The sequence below is a fragment of the Somniosus microcephalus genome, chromosome 8 (genome assembly GCF_052327205.1).
Source record: "Somniosus microcephalus isolate GS21.2 chromosome 8, FLI_Smic_1.0, whole genome shotgun sequence".
Classification (NCBI taxonomy): domain Eukaryota; kingdom Metazoa; phylum Chordata; class Chondrichthyes; order Squaliformes; family Somniosidae; genus Somniosus; species Somniosus microcephalus.
The window spans coordinates 148,894,716-148,910,159 of NC_140994.1; the positions used below are offsets into that span (position 1 = coordinate 148,894,716).

The 15,444-nt window shown below is 47.4% G+C and overlaps 1 protein-coding gene across 2 annotated transcripts in view; it reads left to right on the forward strand.

The window, feature by feature from the left end:
- The first annotated feature begins 1,765 nt into the window (after window positions 1-1,765).
- The window catches only part of sting1 (stimulator of interferon response cGAMP interactor 1), a 54,607-nt gene continuing 40,928 nt past the window's right edge, over window positions 1,766-15,444 (forward strand). Inside the window, exon 1 of one of the 2 annotated variants that reach the window (XM_085995239.1) lies at window positions 1,766-2,137. The gene's annotated coding sequence lies outside the window, so the exon portion shown is untranslated. The remainder of the gene's footprint in view (window positions 2,138-15,444) is intronic. The other variant, XM_085995238.1, reaches the window with a different exon arrangement.

The following is a 15,444-nucleotide window of genomic DNA, read 5'->3' on the forward strand; positions in this document are numbered from 1 at the left end:
GTATTGAGTCCTCGGTATCTGTCATAAGCTTCCCTTTTTTTCTTTATCCTACCCTCTATGCCCCTTGACATCCAGGGAGCTCTAGATTTGTTAGGCCCTCCCTTTTTCTTTAAGGGGACATACTTGCTCTGAACACTCACTATCTCCTCCTTGACTGCATCCCACTGCTCTGACACTGATTTACCTTCAAGTTTCTGTCTCCAGTCCACTTTGGCCAAATCACCTCTCAGCTTAGTAAAATTAGCTTTTCCCCAATTGAGAACCTTTATTCCTGGTCTGTCCTTAGCAGAACAGTCAATAACCAGGGGGCATAGATTTAAAGTAATTGGTCAGAGGTTTAGAGGGGAGTTGAGGAGAATTGTTTTCACCCAGAGGGTGATGGGGTTCTGGAACTCATAGCCCGAAAGGGTGGTAGAAGCAGAGACCCTCATCACATTTAAAAAGTACTTAGATATGCACTTGAAGTGCCATAACCTACAAGGCTGCAGACCAAGTGCTGGAAAGTGGGATTAGGGTAGATAGCTCTTTGTCAGCTGGCACGGACAGGATGGGCCGAGTGGCCTCCTTCTGTGCTGTGAATTTCTATGATTTTATGAGTCGGCATGGGCTCGACGGGCCGTCTTCCGTGCTGTAACCATTCTATGATTCTAATGAACAATTAACCAGGCCAGTTCAAATAATCCAGAAACTTGTTTAATGTCATTACCTGTATTATATATTAATCCAAGTTTTGCACTTAGTTCATTCATGGTTGGATATATGCTTTTAGAAAGGGGTTGATGTTGTAATAAATCTTGTGCTAACTCAGTGAAACTCCTGTTTGTTTTGGTTTCACTTTGTCTCAGTAGGTGCAGTGTGCATCTCTGCTGAAGGCTCCTACTCAGCAGTAACAGCAAATATTTTATAGTTACTTTCTTTCTGATTGCAGAAATCTTGCAACTTCACTAACCTCCTGTTTTGCTCTCAGTTGCTGCTGAGAAGTTAGAGAAGCAGAGTGGCCCTCCATTCTCCTGAGCAAGGAAGTAACAACCTGAGAGATACAGTTTGACAATGATAGTGATAGCTGCTGTGCCACTGGCCAGGGTCGGAAAAGTATCAGTAGTTAAGGAAGGCAAGCTCTGTGGTCACAGTTATTAGCAGGATGTAGTCTATCAATTAATGACAGGTCATGAAAAGAGGGAGAAAAAAAATCAGGAAAAACAAATTTCAACCTGACCACCTCTCTCAAATAAAGCCAGAATCAGGGTCTTTCCTTCCATCACCTTCCTCTCTATAGCTGGGGATTTCCTTTACAGTCAGACACTGATGTATATATGAGGCTGCCAGTTGCAATGGATAAGACAAAAAATGCAAATGCTGAAACTCTGAAATAAGGCCAGAAAATACAAAAACCCCCCACAAAATATGAACCTATCTTTACTCGCTTCAGATGTAGACTAATCTGTGTATATCCAAAAAATTCAGTTTATATTTCAGGCTTTCAACCTCCATCTGCCAGAGAATATTTAGTTTTTTTAATACTTTTTACTTCAATGTCAAGAAATAGAAAAATGTACAAAGCCTTATAACAGAGATAATTGTATCTAGATTTTATACTTTTTTTACTTCAGTATCAAGATAGAAAAAATGTAATGCAAACAAATATTGTGGGTAAACAAAATAAATGCCCTTAGTAACAGGGGATTCGAACCTCAGGAACTAGAGTAATCCCCCATCATATTGCTGAACGCGCAGTTGAAGAAATCCGCATCTCAGCAGATGCTGAACCTCCCAGTTTGTAGTTGGACACCATTCCTCACCAAACAGGAAAGCTCAGGTGCGCAGTCCGGGGAGAGGGGACGAAACTTTGTGGTCATGTGCGCTCTACAGCCCCAGTTGAACAATCTCCAGTAAAACGAAACTTATCACAAATTCTCGGTTTCTGATTCCACCGGATGGGAGTGGCTTTTTTTCCCTCTGAAGTATTTTCAGTAATTTCCGGAATTCAAGCTCGCCTGTTTTATCAGAAAGCGGCGGCACTGCCAAATACGAGCCGGCGCAGCAGGAGGAGAAGGCGGCGGCTCTTCATTAGCATCCCTGCGTGTTTTTGCCTTCACCCTCTCACTCTGGGGACCGCTCCGCCAGCACAGACTGCGAGGTGAGTGCACCTTCAACCGGCCAGCCCGGGGCCAACTGCACTTGCTCAATATCTGCTGGATGCGGATCTTATCTTAACCGGAAGCTGCCATAAGAGTACAAATTCTCCCTATCCTTCCAAAAATAGACTTCGAAAAGTAATTATCTGAAAGTGTCAGCTGTGGCTCAGAGGGTAGCACACTTGCCTCTGCGTCAGAAGGTTGTGGGTTCAAGTCCCACTCCAGGGACTTGAGCACATAAAAAAGCGAGGCTGACACTCCAGTGGAGTGCTGCGCCGTCTTTTGGATGAGATGTTAAACCGTCTGCTCTCTCAGGTGGACGTAAAAGATCCCATGGCACTATTTTGAAGAAGAATTACCCCTGGTGTCGTGGCCAATATTTATCCCTCAACCAACATAACAAAAACAGATTATCTGGTCATTATCACATTGCTGTTTGTGGGACCTTACTGCTGCGTTTCTCACATTACAACAGTGACTTCATTGGCTGTAAAGTGCTTTGAGACGTCTGGTGATTGTGTAAGGTGCTATATAAATGCAAGTCTTTCTTTTATGATATAATGAAATGTGGACGTTTAGAGAAAGGATGTGCAAACTGCAAAAAACCAGGGAGTGTGGATTGTAGGTGCCCGTGCGGCTCAGCTGCCCAGTCTAGCGGGGGAGTGGGACTAGCTGAAGTTCTCTTACAGAGAAGCCGGCACGGGCTCGACGGGCCAAAAGGCCTCTTTCTGTGCTGTAACCATTCTGTGATTCTAAAAAGTTCTGGATGTGATTCCCACTCCAGAGCAATGCAAGCATAATTCTCATGCTTCTATCTCGGATGCCAGTGTGGCAAGTTTCATCCTTCTCATAGAATCATACAGCACAGAAGGAGGCCATTCGGCCCATCGTGCCTGTGATGGCTTTTTGTTGGAGTATATGTGAATGCTTCTATATGCAAAGTTATCTCAGGAAATAACTTGATACTTAGGAAAACCTCTTCGATAATCTGGCAACACTGAACCTTTTTTTTGCTGCATTGCCAGTATTTTATCACGGTAAACGTTGCATTCAGCAAGGTCTCTTTCCCACCCATTCCCCCCACCTCACCTAGTGTTTAGGCAAATGATATACGGAAATCAATCTTGGTTTGGTAAGACATTGCTCTTTGTGCATGAGATGTACCAGATTTGTGTTGTCCCACTGTCAGGCTGCACTGGTTGGAGGAATCCTGGAGGTTTAATCACATTATGGCTGTAAATGTTATTGTATTCACTTTATAAAGTTTGGGTGCCCTGCAGTTGAGTATTTTTCTTCCAGGTTTGGTGCCAACAGCTGTTGTGTAAGAACTAGGAAACCACCCATGAGCAGGAGAGAGTCTCGGGAGAAACAAGAGGTGGGAGGAACTTTGATTCCACCAGTAACTAATAGTATCTCCCTGAAATTACCCCAATAACTAATAATACTCGTAACACTCACATTCCACTCATAACCAACAGTACTCTAGTATCTCACTGATAGCCTATATGTAACTGGTAGTAATAGGTGTAATGCCCTGGTATCCTACATGTAACTAGTAGTAATCCTATAACCACTGATATTCAGCCTGTAACACAGCCAGAATTCCCCTGCACTACACAAGGTCCCAAAATCAATGCCATTTGTAAAAGGCTCCATCTCTTTCTATCTCCTTGGACTCGTTTTGTGTGAAGGTGACAACTCTGAACTGGGAGCCTCCAATAAACTCTTTCCTTTAAACTAGCTCTTTCATTACTGTTCTAGTTCTATGTTCTTTCTGAGAAGTGCATATATTGAAGAAGTTTAATACCCCCATCACTCAAAAAAATTACAAAATAAGCAAGCAATTTCAAATGCAAAGTTTCACTTTCACATTAGCAACAGGTTTGATGTCTGATCACATTTGTGTGGAGATGGAATTTATTTACTTTTCCCCCTTCCCATATTACCCCCTCATACTTTTGAAAATGGTTTTCAGAAAGTTGTGGGTTTAAGCCTCACTCCAAGTGCATGATCTAGGCTGTCAATTTAATGCATTGCCGTGGGAGTCCTGCACTTTTGGCAGTGCTGTCTTTCGAATAAGATGATAAACTAAAGCTCGATCTGCCTTTGCTGGTGGATGTAAACGATCTCATAGCACTATTTTGAAAAAGAGCAGGGGGGTTCTCCTGGTGTCCTGGCCAATGTTTATCCCTCAATCAACAACTAAAATAGATTATCTGGTCATTTGTCTCATTGCTGTTTGTGGGACCTTGCTGTGCACTAAAGTGTCATCTTTAGATTATGCAGTTGCATCTATAATTGAATTTCATTTGCCATTTATCTGTCCACTCTGCAAGCTTGTTTATGTCTTCCTGCAGTCTTCTAGATTATTAGCTATACCTCCCACTTTGGTACCATTCAACACCATCATAGCTCCAATTCCAAACTCTAAATTCTTTTGGGAAGATTTGACTGTCACATCTGGGATGCAAGAAATAGATGACATCCTACATCTCTTGTGCGATATGATTGTAATGAACCGGAAAACACCATGGCCTAAAAATTTGGTTGCTTTGCGCCTCCCGGGGCGCAAAGCAACTAGCGCCCAGCGCCGCCAATGCCTCCCACAAAATTCAGCGAGAGGTTAGCGGCGGCGATAACCGTTAGCGCGGCGCTACGCTGCCGGCGATAACGTCATTGCCGTGCGCAGCGCCCCGGCCGCAATCTTCGGTAGCGCCCCCTGACTTACCTCCAGACGCTATGTCCAACGGGGTCAGGGGGGCCTACCTGTAGCCAGGGCGGTGCTAATTAAAGGTGAGGTGCCATTTTGGATGCTGGCCGCCTGCCAGCACCTGCCCCCATTGCTGTACCCGGCCCCCTGACCAGAACTCCCCCCCCCCCCCCCCCGACCCCGCCGCGGAGTGCCGGCTGCGCTACGTGAGCCCGGCACTTCTCTTGAGTGCCGAGTTCTTTTGCTGACACTCCGATACCTGGTGGCCCAGCTGGGCTCCGGATCGCGTTGCGCAAGGCCCCTCCCCTTTAAGAAGGGGAGGAAGGCCTGCAGTACCGCGGCACGGCATGCCACAGAGTGTGGCGCTGCGGCACGTAGCACCGCGATATTCCCTCGCAGTGCCCCAAGAGGGACTGAAAGCACCCTTTTGGGGCGCTACTGTTGAATTTCATCCACAGGGGCGCTAATTTTTTCAGGGCACTAAAAGTAGCGCCCCGGTGAAGTTAGCGCCCCAAAGGGGGCGCAACTCAATTTTTCCCCCTATAAGTAGAAAAGCTGTGCAGTGTTCAATCTAGTCTACAGGTTGTATAAACATACCCCACAGCAGTAGCCATTTGTTATATTATTCAAAGAAAGAACTTGCATTTATATAGCGTCTTTCACATCCTCAGGATGTTCCAAAATGCTCCACAGCTGACAAAAGTGATTTTGAAGTGTAGTCATTGTTGTAATGTAAGTTAGCACAGCAGGTCTGCATGCAATTAAAGAGCAGTTCATTTGGCATTCTTTATCAGTAAGTGCCAGCCTTGGCTCAGTGGCAATACTCTTACAGGAAGACATAAACAGGATTGCAGAGTGGGCGGATAAATGAAATTCAATAGTGAAGTGTGAGGTGATTCATTTAGATAAGATAATACAATCTTCCTTCATAAGTGTAACCTCTTAACCCTGGTTTCATTGCAATAAATCTGTGCTGTATCTTTCCCATTGCTTTTACATCTTTTTATAATGGGATACCCAAAACTGCACGCAATACTCCAATTGTGGTCTAACTAAGATCTTGTAGAGGGCCATTATTAATTGCATTTATACCCTATGCCTCTAGATACAAAGCCAATAATGCCAACTACTGCGAATTAATCGTGAGACACGCGATTTTAATGAAAATCTACCCCAACTCACGATCTCTCAATTCAAAAACGAAACCGCATAATTTTTTTTCTCAGGGAATGACACAATGACACTGGGCGGGAGTTGAACAGAATGGCAGTACTCTGATTGGTCAGTGCGTGGCAGCGCTGCTCAGCATTGGCCATGGAGATTGGAACGGTCCCCAGGGCACGCGCTTTCTAAAAGATGATAGATGGACAGACAGTGTTGCTGGGAGAGATCAGCCTTGCCTTGCCTTGCTTTGCCTGGCGAGTGTTCGGCTCACACCGCGCTGCTCCTTGTAGAAGGTAGAGATGCTTTGTGATCACAATCACCGATCTCTCACCCCCTACCCCCATCGCCGATCCGTCCTTCAACCACGTCCCTCTTCCCCACCCTGTCCAATGTTTCTTCCTTTTAACCCCCCCCACCCCGCTCCGTGCTGCCGATCTCTCCGTGTAGTGTTAGGTACCAGAACGTACAGTGCGTGCGTGTATGTATCAGTCAGTTACCTGTAAGAGACAGTATTCAGTCCACTTCGTTTCCTGGGTTTTATTAACTTTTTTTTCTCCTCAAATTCACAATTTCTGTTTACATACAAGGGAGATATCTAAGGGGCAGACATCATAAATATCCAATGTCATATTGTATTCTGTGGGTCTCCAGCAGGTTCCTAACATGTACTAGGCACTAAATGTTCTCTTTCATAAATGCTGTCGCGTTTTGAGGAATATGTATGATTGCCTTCCTGTGTACCAGCAGCTAGCAGTGGGATCTGAAGAGATATGCTTTTCGCCTAGTGTCTGACAAGTAGGCGGGAAGCTGTCAAAAGACTCTGCTGATCCCTGATTCAGCATCCTTTTACATAGTATTCATTCGTTCATTGAAGACGGCTGTTGGTGCCGTGATAAGAATAGTAAACAGCCTAATGGGCAGACAGTGAGCTGCGGAGCAGGATTGTGGCTGTCACTCCCAAGGACAGGTCTGTGTTTCGAGCCCACAGCGGCCTGAGCCCAAATATCACCCACACCATCAGACCACACATATCATTAGCACTGTGACACACCTCACTGAATCTTTCAAAAATGGGCATTATAAAGTCATAATTTTTGTTTAGAATACAATAATTTTGTGCTTGCCTGATACTGAAAAATTGCCTACCGAAAACGCGAGGAGTACCCAAACATAGCAACGTGGTGGTAACAGGTAGAATTTTTTTGGAGGTTTTTTGTAAAGCCTTTTCAATGTAGTAATATAGACTTAGATATTGGATATAGTCACGAAATGGACACTGTTAAGGCCCAATGATGTTAAGCTGTGCCAGGTCAAAATGGTCTCGGTAGCACGCAAAGTTCAGACTCAGTACTCATTAACATGATTATAGTCTTGATTTCAGAGCTAAAAGTGCTGCTTATTGGCTTACCGCTCAACAGGTGGGCCAATATCGGGTCCAATCTAATTCCCAGTCAGGTTTGCCACAGGCTTTATTCAGTACTTAAAGGGGAGGTGCATTGATGCTGCAGCACCTCATTGTCAAGCCACTCAGAACTGCAGCTGCAAGAAGACGGTCGTGTAAACCCACAGTGGAGCGTCAGCACGGAGAGAGCCCACAGATTTTCTGCAGCAGCTCTTGATGTGCTGGTCATGGCCGTGGAGAGGAGGTGGGCTGTCCTCTTCCCACACACTGGCAGGAAGCCTTCGCCACACACCTTGCAAAAGCTCTGGCAGGGGATAGCCGCCCATGTCAAGGCCAGCACTGTCATCCCAAGCTCAGCCATTCAATGCCGAAAGAAGTTTAATGACCTCACATGGCAGGTCAAGGTGAGTGAATGCTTCAGCAAATGCCATAACTCACCATCTGCACCACAAGCCTCACACACTGCCCAATGCACAACACCTACCAACAATCTCTACCTATCACCACTCACATCTCACAATCAGAGTGTACTGGCCACGCTAGACGTGCTCCTATCTAGTTATCCAGCAAGTTAAACACTTATTCAAAGTAATTCCTCGTGAAGCTGTTTGCTGTTTTGAAGCTTTACTTGAACAAATTTGTGAAACTGTAAACAAAGACAAAGTATGTTTTGTACATAAACTGAGTACTATACATTCGATATTACATAAGATATAACATATTTACAACAGTAGAATAGATTAATTGTATAACTAACTAACATTTGGACTCACTTCTGTAACTATCAAATATTAACCTTTTATAAACATAGTGTTATCAAAATACTACTCTGACAACGTTGCTATTATGCTAACAAACAAAGATACTCACAGATATTGTGCTTGGCCTAACATATGAAATCAGATTACATTGGATTGCGAATGGAACCCCTCATGGCAGATTCTCCATTACTCAAGTCAGGTTCTTCCTGGAATTCTACTTCCTGGGATTCTGCTTCCTGAGTCACACAGGAAGAAAGGTAGAAAGGTCAAATGACCTCTGCTTCATACAAACTGCTAACACGATAACCACCACCAGAGGGTGCTATCTGCATATAAAATGGTTCATCAGTCCAGAACATCACTGCAATACAATAGCTACCACCAGAGGGTGCTATCTGCATGTAAAATGTCCAGAACACTCCCCGTCTGGGGTCGTTAACGACTCCACATAGTCCGAACTCTACTTGTCACTGGAGTCCTCTGGCGACAAAAGAAGAACCACCTCAGAGACGGGCCGAGAGAAGACCTTCGCTGTTCCTTCTTTGATGACTCTCAAGTCCACCTTTCTCACTCTCCCATCCCGGCTGGGATGGGAGTTCACGATGATAGTCATAGGCCACTCATTCCTTTTTACCTGATTGTCCCTCATCAAGACAACATCTTTTTCTTTGAGATCTGGCCTCTTGTCCTGCCACTTGCGTCAGCTCTGTAGTGTGTTGAGGTACTCCCTTCACCACCTGTTCCAAAACGTGTCTGCCAGACTCGCGACTCGTTTCCATTCTTCCTTGAAGAGTTCTCTTTCCCCAAACTCTCCTGGAAGGACAAGGGGGAACACCTGTCTTCTGGGTCAAAAGCATGGCCGGAGTGAGGATGAGGGGCGATTCTGGGTCTGAAGATACAGGAATGAGGGGCCTTGCATTCATCACGACGGTGACCTCAGCCATCAGTGTGGTCAAGACCTCATGTGTGAGGCACGACGATCTACCTTGGAGAAGCATGCAGTCGAGGATACGGCGGGCAATGCCAATCAGACGCTCCCATGCGCCGCCCATGTGGGATGAGTGAGGTGGGTTGAATACCCAGGTGCATTTCTGCTCTTGGAGATACTTCTCCACACTCAGAGCTGGAACTAGATCCATCCATCTTCAGCTCTCTGCAAGCGCCAACAAAGTTTGTGCCGCAATCTGAGCGTATTTGCTTTGCCGGGCCTCTAATTGAGAAAAACTGTCTCAGAGCGTTTATGAAGCTGGAGGCGCTCATTGTTTCTATCAAAGATGAAGCCGATTTTGCTTTGTCCTTCTTGAGTGGTGACCTTCAGATAAGCCACACTTGCAATGGCCTTAGCGGATGCTAAGACACAAGACACAAAGCTCTTTGAATTGGGTATTTAAGGGAGAGAAAGACGAATAGCAGTGAGGTATTCGGATCTCCTGTAAGTCTTGGAGTGAGTCTCTCCATCTGTCCCACTCTGCTTCCATCTCTTCAGAGAGAGGTGAATCCCACTCTTCAGTGCATGTGGAGAGTTCCCCGAGGAGCAGCCTGCCTTGTATGGTGATGGGCTAAGAAGCCGAGAGGGTCGTATAGGCTGTTGACTGTAGAGAGCACTCCTCTACGTGTGAAGGGTTTCTTGGCGTCTAAGACTTGGAACATGAACGTGTCTGTTGCTATGTTCCAAGACACCCCTAGGCTACGCTGTAGGGGGAGGTCATCAGTGAAGAGGTCTAGGTCCTTGACGTCCTTAGCACGATCTTCAGGGGGAATGCCTCCATCACTGCTGGTCTGTTAGAGGCTATCTTATGCAGCCTGAGGTTGGATAGTGCAAGTAGTTCCTGGGCTCGTCCGAGGGTACTGATGGCCTCTGCTTCGGTCGGGAATGACTTCAGTGCGTCGTTGACATAGAACTCTCGTTCGATGAACCCTCTCACATCACTGCCAAAGTCGTCGTCTTCCTTGGCAGCCCTCCTTAGTCCGTATATGGCGACAGCAGGGGATGGGCTATTCCCAAAGACATGGACACGCATTCTGTAGTCCACAATGTCTCTATTGGGGTCGTTGTCCCGATACCACAGGAAGCGGAGGAAGTCTCTGTGGTCTTCTCTCACCACGAAGCAATGAAACATGTGCTGGATATCGGCAGTGATGGTGACGGGCTCTTTCCTGAATCTCATGAGCACTCCCAGAGGCTGCTGTTAAGATCGGGCCCTGTGAGGAGTACATTGTTGAGAGAGACTCCCTGATATGGTGCACTGGAGTCAAACACCACGTGGATCTGTTCCGGCTTTTTGGGGTGATAGGCTCCGAAGGAAGGGAGGTACCAACACTCTTGGCCTTCCTGGAGTGGAGAAGCTATCTCTGCATGATCGTTGACGAGCATTTTCTTGACAAATTCTAGGAAGTGTGCTTTCATCTCTGGCTTCTCTAGTGTGCGACGGAGTGAGTTAAGACGATTATAGGCATACCCCCTGTTGTTCAGCAGCCGTCGTCTGGGGTTCCGGAAGGGTAAGGGTGCAACCCAGCTGTTAGAGCTGTCACGAGAGACCTCATTGTCCATAATCTGTCGTCGATCGATGGAGCAAGTTTGTGGTCGTTGGCGGTGCGACAGAAGACTGACTGACCCGGGTTCTCTCCAGTGAGCATCATCTGTGTGCTGTCTGCGGAGATCAGCGCTGGGGTTTTCTGAGGCTGAGCCATATGACTGAACTTCTCTGTCACTCGGATCTGACTACTGCATGGGGTAAGGTAGCTCGGACGACCATTCTCCAAGATGGAAGTCTTGAGTGTGCTCACCTGAGATGGCTTGTGAGTGCCCTTGAGGCACACATCTCCAACAACGACCCAGCCGAGGTCTAGCCTTTGGGCGAAAGGAGCGTCATGTGGACCGTTGATCTGTTCCCTTATCTTATGTACCCTCAGGATGTCTTCCCAACAACAGAAGTATGTTTGCATCTGGATCAAGAGGTGGGATCTCGTCTGCAATGCGTCTCAGATGACGGTGATGACGAGCTGCATTCGGAGTGGGAATCTCAGAACGGTTGTCGGGGACTTGATTACATTCGATGAGTGTAGGAAGGGGGAGACTAATTTTCCCGTCGGCTGACTGAACAACGTAACCGCAGGCCCTCCTGCCGGCTGTCTCTGAAAGTCCAGCACACATCTTCAGCGTGTAAGGCGACGGACTTCCTTTGACCTTGAAGATGTTGAAGAACTCGGATCTTGCTAGAGAACGATTGCTTTGTTCATCTAGTATGGCATACATCTTTTCAGATTCCTGGCGACATCCTGCAGGGTACACATTAACGAGGCATATCTTGGAGCATGCTCTTGCGCTCACTCCTTCTCCACACACCTCGGTGCACCTGGATGTAATCTCCGGACCAGCAGCTCCCTCTCTCTCCCCGCCGTGCTCTGAAGCGGGAGGAGGCGTCTCTGACTTCCAAGGAGCTGGGCCTGGGTGTCGTGCTGAAACGTGCCGATCACTTTCACATTCAGTGCATTTTGCATCTACCTTGCAGTTCTTGGCGAGATGGCTCGTGGACGAGCAGCACTTGAAACATATAGAGTTCTCTTTAAGATATTGTTTCCGATCTTCCAGGGACATCTCCCTGAAGCCTCTGCATTTCTTTAAAGGATGGGACTTGTTGTGGATAGGGCATTGTTTGCTCATATCCTCAGGTTTCTTCTGAATCTTTGTGTGCTCAGTTGAGGACACTTGCATTTTGTGGACAGATATTGGTGTCTTTCCATGTCTGTCGAACTTGTCTCTTCTGGCAAGTGCTGGGTGGGAGGAGAAGAAGTTGAAGCTGGGGTCGTTCCTGGCTTTGGCTTCTTTACGGATGAATTTAACAAACGCAGAGAATGGTGGGAACGCCACGTTTTGCTTTAGCTTGAACTTTGATCCAAACGTTATCCACTTCTCCTGCAGGTTAAATGGAAGCTTCTCAATGATGGGACTTGCCCCTCTGGAAGTGTCTAAGTACGATAGACCGCGTAGGTAGCCGTCCTGCTTTGCGGCTTCGAGTTCCGACAGCAGATCTCCAAGGTCGCGGAGTTTCTGGGGTTCCTTACTCGTCAACCTCGGAAAGTTCTCCAACCTGTCAAAGAGAGCCCTTTCAATGGCTTCGGGCGAGCCGTAGCTTTCTTCCAGCCTCGCTCAAGCCTTCTTCAACCCCTCTGGCAGCTGCCCCACATTGGCCGCTTTTATCCTACAGGCCTGTCCGGTGGACTCTGGGCCGAGCCATTTGATAAGGAGGCCGAGCTCTTCTGCCGACAGGTCTAAGCTCGATATGGCATCGTGGAAGCAGGACTTCCAAGCCCGATAATTCTCCGGCCTGTCATCAAACTTAATTAACCCCGAAGTCACCAGCTGGGTGCGTGCAAGGTATTTGGCAAGGTCGTAGGTGCTGGGACCTGTGCCAGGGTTGCCTTGGCTAGGGGCTCTGTTGGGGGTCTCAAGGAACCGAGAGGGGATTTGCCTCTGACTTTCCGGCGTCCTATTCCTTTGCACCGTGTCTTCCGTTCTGCTGGGGGAGACTCTGTGGTTTGAGGCACGCCGTCTGCTTTGACCTTGGTTGGCAACTTGTGGCATGTTATACGAAGTGCTTGCGTCTGTAGAGATGTGCGGGCCTCCATCCCTTTCTCCTGTAAACTGTATGTCGGCATGGTCGCTCACGTAATCTATGGTGCGCTGTCATGGACTCTGCCACGAAACGGGAATTAAAGGTTTGTAAGCTGTCTCGGGAGGAGCTCCCTCCAAAATTGCCTTGAATACTTGTGTCTCAGCTAATGCAGCATCTATCTCTTTTTGTTGCTGCAGAGCATCTAATGTGGCTTGGAGACCGGCCTGTTCAGCCTGGCGTTCAACTTGGTGACTGGCCTGTTCAGCTTGGAATTCAGCTTGGAGACGGGCCTGTTCGGCTTGGGATTCAGCTTGGAGACGGGCCTGTCTGACTTTTATCTCTATTTCACTGTTCGCATGCGCAGCTCTGGCTTGAGCTGCCACTAGCTTAGCCCGTGCTCTGGCGATAGTCACGCTTATTCTAGAACCACCTGATGACCGTGAACCAGCTTGCGATCTGACCTAACCGGAGCTTATAGACCGATTGTCACCTTCTACAGTTTCGTCTGCCCGTTTAAGGTCTTCTCCTCGCTGCAAAGCATTTTCGTTATTATCTTCTGACATGTTGATGTGAGGTAGGTGTGCTCTACGAGGTTAAGGCTTACACTGGGTTCCTCCTGCTCCGCTCTTCACAGCTAGCTGTATTGCTATCTTTTCACTGTACTGGCCGCGCTAGACGTGCTCCTATCTAGTTATCCAGCAAGTTAAACACTTATTCAAAGTAATTCCTTGTGAAGCCATTTGCTGTTTTGAAGCTTTACTTGAACAAATTTGTGAAACTGTAAACAAAGGCAAAGTATGTTTTGTACATAAACTGAGTACTATACATTCGATATTGCATAAGATATAACATATTTACAACAGTAGAATAGATTAATTGTATAACTAACATTTGGACTCACTTCTGTAACTATCAAATATTAACCTTTTATAAACATAGTGTTATCAAAATACTACTCTGACAACGTTGCTATTATGCTAACAAACAAAGATACTCACAGATATTGCGCTTGGCCTAACACATGAAATCAGATTACATTGGATTGTGAATGGAACCCCTCATGGCAAATTCTCCATTACTCAAGTCAGGTTCTTCCTGGAATTCTACTTCCTGGGATTCTGCTTCCTGAGTCACACAGGAAGAAAGGTAGAAAGGTCAAATGACCTCTGCTTCATACAAACTGCTAACACGATAACCACCACCAGAGGGTGCTATCTGCATATAAAATGGTTCCTCAGTCCAGAACATCACTGCTATACAACAGCTACCACCAGAGGGTGCTATCTGCATGTAAAATGTCCAGAACACAGAGCTTCACTTCACCCTCACAACCTCACCACACCCAAATCTCACGCTTTGCACATACTGATACCTATTCAAATATGGCAGGCACATCACCCAAACACATTGCACCACACTCACTCACACACTTCTCTTTCTTTCGCAGGCCAAGGTCATCCATAATCTGAGCGAGCAGCGGCAGACAAACGGGGGGGGGGCAGGCTGCCGTCCACAACCTCAGCCAGCTGGAGGAGAGAGTGTGGGACATTATTGGGCGGCAGATCATGGAGGCTGTGGCAACCGGCGAGGTTGAAGGTCTTGGGGACAATAATCATATGCTCATTCCTAATCCTTCTCACATCCCACTTCCCCCTTGTCCCACAATCGCTTCTCACTTTCAAGCTGCTGATGCGGTATGCATGCATATCTTGCTTTCTCCCTCTTCCCCTCACCATAACCCAACTCCTGTGCCTTTGTGCTTTCAAGTAATCAAGAACAAGCACCTGAGCAGCCTGTTCCCGGGGCAATGCATGAGAGCGAGGGGGGGAGAGAAGAAGACACAACGTCACTGCATCTGTCACTCGCAGACACCAGCTCAGAAACTGACACTGCGTGTACTTTAGAGACTGGTGTAGAAGTGGGATCAGCACAGGGTGAGGTACCGGGGATGAGTGGGCTTCAGCAAGGCCAGGGGGATAGGGTAGCTCCCGGTCCAGCTGCCTGGAGGGCGAGTTCACGTGCAAATTCTGCTGCACACGACTCAGATGAGGACCTCGATGGGACGGCCTTTAGAAGAAGGGTGATGGGCATGCACATCGAATTGCGAAGTGCAATGGCAAGCCTGCTAGAGAGCCTTTTGGCAATGTCAGGGAGCGTGGAGGAGTCCCCCCATCAACATTGCACGGGGCTTTGCACAGAGCTTGGTGCCCAGGATTTCCAGGCTGGAAATGATGGAAGACACCCGAGAGAACGTGTCGACCCAGACATGATGCTGCGTGTGATGGGCCATGTCGCGGCTGCTATTGCAGCACAGGCGGAAGCGACCCAATGTCTTAGTGCTCTCATGAAGTTTCAGCTTGACGCCACCCAAGCTCAGACTGCTGTCATGCAGTCTACAGTGTCAGCTGTGGCTCAGTCGGTAGTGCTCTCGCCTCTGAGTCAGAAGGTTGTGGGTTCAAGTCCCACGCCAGGGACTTGAGCACATAAAGCTAGGCTGACACTCCAGTGCAGTGCTGAGGGAGTGCTGCACTGTCGGAGGTGCCAACTTTCGGAAGAGACGTTAAACCGAGGCCCCGTCTGCGCTCCCAGGTGGACGTAAAAGATCCCATGGCACTATTTGAAGAAGAGTAGGCGAGTTATCCCTGGTATCCTGGCC